The 5,482-nt window shown below is 44.1% G+C and overlaps 1 pseudogene; it reads right to left on the bottom strand.

Annotated features, from left to right (window-relative positions):
- Positions 1–1,511: 1,511 nt before the first annotated feature.
- LOC133068354 (pre-mRNA-splicing regulator WTAP-like) lies at positions 1,512–2,426 on the bottom strand (annotated as a pseudogene).
- Positions 2,427–5,482: the final 3,056 nt, after the last annotated feature.

Genomic DNA, 5,482 nt, shown 5'->3' with positions numbered 1-5,482 from the left:
AGATTGCACCCAAGTACTGCATTTCAGACTCTTACTGACTATGAGGGCTACACCATTTCTTCTGTGGGATTCTTGCCCACAGTAGTAGATATAGTGGCTATCTGAGTTAAATTCACCCATTCTGGTCCATTTTAGTTCACGGATTCCTAAATTGGTGACGTTCACTCTTGCCATCTCCTGTTTGACCACTTCCAATTAGCCTTGATTCATGGACCTAACATTCCAGGTTCCTATGCAATATTGCTCTTTACAGCATCAGACCTTGCTTCCATCACCAGTCACATCCACAACTGGGCGTTGTTTTTGCTTTGGCTCCATCTCTTCATTCTTCCTGGAGTTATTTTTCTACTCTTCTCCAGTAGCATAATAGGCACCCACTGACCTGGGGAGTTCATCTTTTAGTATCATATCTTTTTTCCTTTTCATACTGTTCAAGGGATTCTCAAGGCAAGTATACTGGTTTCCCATTCCCTTCTCCAGTGGGCCACTTTTTGTCAGAACTCTTCACCATGATCTGTCTGTCTTGGGTGGCCCTACACAGCATGGTTCATAGTTTCATTGAGTTAGACAAGGCTGTGGGTCATGTGATCAGTTGGATTAGTTTTCTGTGATTGTGGTTTTCATTCTGTCTGCCCTCTGAGGGATAAAGATAAGAGGCTTATGGAAGCTTCCTGATGGGAGAGACTGACTGTGGGGGAAACTGGGTCTTGTTCTGATGGGCAGGGCCATGCTCAGTAAATCTTTTTTTTCCAAGGCACATTTAATTTAATATCAAGAGTGCAATACAAAAGGCCCAAATACAATGAAGGAACACATTCCCCCATTAACCAACAAAAATGCTCCTTCAACATGTGCCTGTTGAATGGGATGGGGATTTAATAAATTTCACTACTGAAAAAAAATAACGCAGTGAGTCTCATACAGCCAATATCATTATACAGTCTAGTTGTGATATGAATGTTTATGATGCTTCAAGCTGTTTAAAACCTGAAGTTTGACCCCACACCTTCATGTTTGTGCAGTCCTCAGTAGGATTATTGTCCTCAGTATTAGCAACTATTCAAAGAACAACTCATTGAGTAAAACCACATAGGTTTAAGGCTCAGTCAAGTAACACAGAGCCCCAAACGAAATGGTTAAATAGATCAACTACTTGTACTGACATCTGTTATTTGATTCACTCATGACTATTAAGTTGGTTCTTAGCAAATAAATCCTTTAAAGGCAACATTCACCTCATTTAAGTGTGACCCAGAAGTTCAACAACAATCACGAAGTCCACGGTCTTATTGGCAAAACTGATATCCAGTGTCTCTAAGTCACTATGCTCAAGGTTAAGAGCAGTGCATATTCCATCTCTACGTTTACTGGAATTTTATATGTTCGACTCATGGTTTTAAATCTCCAGGTTTTCATTCCTCCAAACTGTCTAAAGACACAGTGTGCTACAAACTTAAGACTTCTGCTTCTCCCTCTTCTTCAAACAAACATTTCTTAAGTGTCTACATGTTCTAGAAGGGGAATTTTTCAGAGGTGGCCACTTCTTCGGAATAGTCCACTGCCATCAGGCCTCTGAAGCAAGGGGAGTGGGGAGAAAAAAAAAAGCTGAAACACAAGGTTCATCTGGTAAGTTTTACATTAACCTTTACAAGTTGGATAGTATAAGAATGTGGCTTTTTGGCTCAAAAAGTCTGAGTCTTGGTGTGGAAATGAGTATGTGGCTGTCCCACCAAAGCTTTCTTGCAGTGGGACTGTCAGGGAAGTCTTGACTGGGGAGTATGATTAGTTTACCTAACAGGCATAAACTTTCAGGCACTCAGTTCATTTGGGGGTTGTTCCAGTTTTTCTTTAGTCTCTTCCAGTTCACTTTTCATTTTTAGGAATAAGAAGTTGATTGCTGGGTCCACCATTGTTGATCCCAGTTGGGCAACGCTAGGCTGCTGGACTTGCTTGAGGTAACGGATCTGAGTAGAGTACACTCTTGCATCTCTTGCTCCTTGGTTGCTAGATGCATTACAAGAATGTTTTCCCTGCCTGTAGATTCTTGCTGCTGTTGCTTTAGTTTTTCTTCAGATTCCCTTAAGCCAGTTACATCATTAGAGTTGAGATCTATGTCCTTGCCCTCCAAAGCTTGCACATATGCTTCATACTGTTTCCACCTTAGAATTTTTTTTTTCTGAGTTTGAAAATTGTAATTTATTGATGAAAGTGAAAGTGAAGTTGCTCAGTCCTCTCCGACTCTTTGAGATACCCCATGGACACCAGGCTCCTCCGTCCATGGGATTTTCCGGGCAAGGGTACTGGAGTGGGTTGCCGTTTCCTTCTCCAGGTCCACCTTAGAATTAATTCATCTCGCACCAAACTTTGAAGTCTGTTTCACTCAGTCGAACCTTTTTGGGAAGAGGTTCTTCGTCAGTCATCTTGAATCCTCTTCGGACAGAGGCCGGCCTCCCTGTCCATCACCAACTCCCGGAGTTTAACTATAAAAGAAAGCTGAGGCCTGGCGTGCTGCAGTCCATGGGGTCACAAAGAGTCAGACACAACTGAGCAACTGAACAGAACTGAAGTGATCTAATGTATACATAGGAATCTGTATCTGTAATAGATAATCCACAAGGATTATCTCCTGCCTTCCTTCCTTCCTTTTCTTCTTTCCTTCCATGCACATATACACAGAAGTTGTTTTTTTTTTTTTTTTTTTTTTACACAGAAGTTGTCTTCTCAAACATATACCTAGAAATCTGTAGCTGTAATAGATAATCCACGAGGATTATCTCCTTGCTTGGTTCCTTGCATATGTACAAAAAATCTGTATCTCTAATAAATAGTCCACAGGGACTTGAAGATCAGAATAGAGCACTTTATGGGAACTTGTTCAAAAAACTCTATGGCAGAAAAACACAAACAACACTACACATATGCCAAATGAATCTGTCATAACTGAATCAGTTCACTGTACACCGAGGATAAGCACAAAACTGCAAATCGACTATACTTCAACATAGCATCGTCATGAGACTTAAAAAAAAAAAAAAAGAACAAAGGAAAGATAAGTAACACCTACTTGGTTCCCTCTGACCTCCAAGACTTGCGCTGTTATCCCATTCCTGGGATCCTTACTGAAGCCCTGAGTAAGCTTGCGTCCCAGGGCTGGACTGCGGTAGGTGTGAGACAGCCTGGGAGGGTGTGTTTCATAGAGACTCCGCTTAAACTTGTAGTCTGGTTTTCTCTGGCTGGGACCAGAATCCCTAGTGCACCCCAACGGTGGTGGCCCGACCCTCTGGCCTCGAGGGCCAGGATAAATTCACCAAGTATCCAGGGTATGTGGCACTGGGGTCCCCAGCTGAAGCCTCCTTCCTAAGAGTGCTGCCTCCAAGGCACCTCAACAGGGAGCAGAGCCCCAGGTGGGCATCAGGCTGGGGGTGGGGGTGAAGATTGAGGGGGAAGAAGCAGTGAGACACAAGCCCTTGGGTGTTTGCTCGGGCACATTCCACTCTAATTCACAGCCCAGGAAGCCTACTTTCCCTAAGGCTCTGGTTGCAGGTAGAACCAGAGTTGGGCATAAAGAGGTGCTGCCGCCTTGTGGACATTTTCTGTAACTACAACTTGCCCACCCGTTTTTACCAGCACATGTATGGACGCGAGAGTTGGATGGTGAAGAAAGCTGAGCGCCGAGGAATTGATGCTTTTGCACTGTGGTGTTGGAGAAGACTCTTGAGAGTCCCTTGGAGTGCAAGAAGGTCCAACCAGTTCATCCTAAAGGAGATCAGTCCTGGGTGTTCATTGGAAGGACTGATGTTGAAGCTGAAGCTCCAAAACTTTGGCCACCTCATGCGAAGATTTGACTCATTGGAAAAGACCCTGATGCTGGGAAGGATTGGGGGCAGAGGATGAGATGGTTGGATGGCATCACCGACTCAATGGACATGGGTTTGGGTAGACTCCGGGAGTTGGTGATGGACAGGGAGGCCTGGCGGGCTGCAGTCCATGGGGTAGCAAAGAGTCAGACACGACTGAGCGACTGAACTGAACTGAAATAATTCAAAAGCTCACTGCAGACGGTGCTGTTCAGTTCAGCCGCTCAGTCATGTCCGACTCTGCTACTCCATGGACTGCAGCCCACCAGGCCTCCCTGTCCATCACCAACTCCCGGATTTTACTCAAACTCATGTCCATTGAATTGGTGATGCCATCCATCATCTCATCCTCTGTTGTTCCCTTCTCCTCCCACCTTCAACTTTTCCCAGCATCAGGGTCTTTTCAAATAAGTCAGTTCTTTGCATCAGGTGGCCAAAGTATTGGAGCTTCAGCTTCAGTCCTTCCAGTGAATATTCAGGACTGATTTCCTTTAGGCTTGGCTGGTTGGATCTCCTTGCAGTCCAAGGGACTCTCAAGAGTCTTCTCCAATACCACAGTTCAAAAGCATCAATTCTTCTGCACTCAGCTTTCTTTATAGTCCAACTCTCACATCCATACGTGACTACTGGAAAAAACATAGCTTTGACTAGATGGGCCTTTGTTGGCAACGAAATGTCTCTGCTTTTTGCAGCCATGAAATTAAAAGATGCTTGTTCCTTGGAAGAAAAGCTATGACCGACCTAGACAGCATATTAAAAAGCAAAGACATTGCATTGCTGACAAAGGTCCATCTAGTCAAAGCTATGGTTTTTCCAGTAGTCACATATGGATGTGAGTTGGACTATAAAGAAAGCTGAGCGCTGAGGAATTGATGCTTTTGAACTGTGGTGTTGGAGAAGACTCTTGAGAGTCCCTTGGACTGCAAAAAGATCCAACCAGCCAAGCCTAAAGGAAATCAGTTCTGTATATTCATTGGAAGGACTGATGCTGAAGCTCCAATACTTTGCCTACCTGATTGGAAGAACTGACTCATTGGAAAAGACCCTGATGCTGGGAAAGAGTGAAGGTGGGAGGAGAAGGCGATGACAGAGGATTAAATGGTTGGATGGCATCACCGATTCGTTGGGTATGAGTTTGAGCATGCTCCAGGAGTTGGTGATGGACAGGGAGGCCTGGTGTGCTGCAGTCCATGGGGTCGAAGAGTCTGATATGACTGAACAACTGGTCTGATGATGGTGGGGTAGTTAATGAGATCTGTCCTCACAATAGGTCCTGTGAAGGTATTGCAGAAATGAATTCTAAACACAACCAACTTTCAAAAGACCAATTTCAAAGGTAAATTTTCTTCACATGCTTTAAGGATAGAAAAAAAAAAAGAAGAGAGAAAACAAACTCAAATAGCCCCAGGACAAGATGAGGAAGTGAGCTGAGATTCTATCTAGACGCCTCATTGTTACAGAGGAGCTGAGTGTCTGCTAGGCACACACGACCTGAACAAGAATCTTGAGGCCTCTAGATAAACACTGCTGATTGTCTGCCTAGGGTCCCTGTAGTCAAGAAGGAGATAGCATCTGCCAGACAAAAAAAAAAAAAAAGCTTTCAAAGGAGCTAATCCTAGGATCTG

Source organism: Dama dama, chromosome 13 (assembly GCF_033118175.1).
Source record: "Dama dama isolate Ldn47 chromosome 13, ASM3311817v1, whole genome shotgun sequence".
NCBI classification, from domain to species: domain Eukaryota; kingdom Metazoa; phylum Chordata; class Mammalia; order Artiodactyla; family Cervidae; genus Dama; species Dama dama.
The sequence above is the reverse complement of the archived record's forward strand: the minus strand, read 5'-3'. Positions and strand labels throughout refer to the sequence as shown.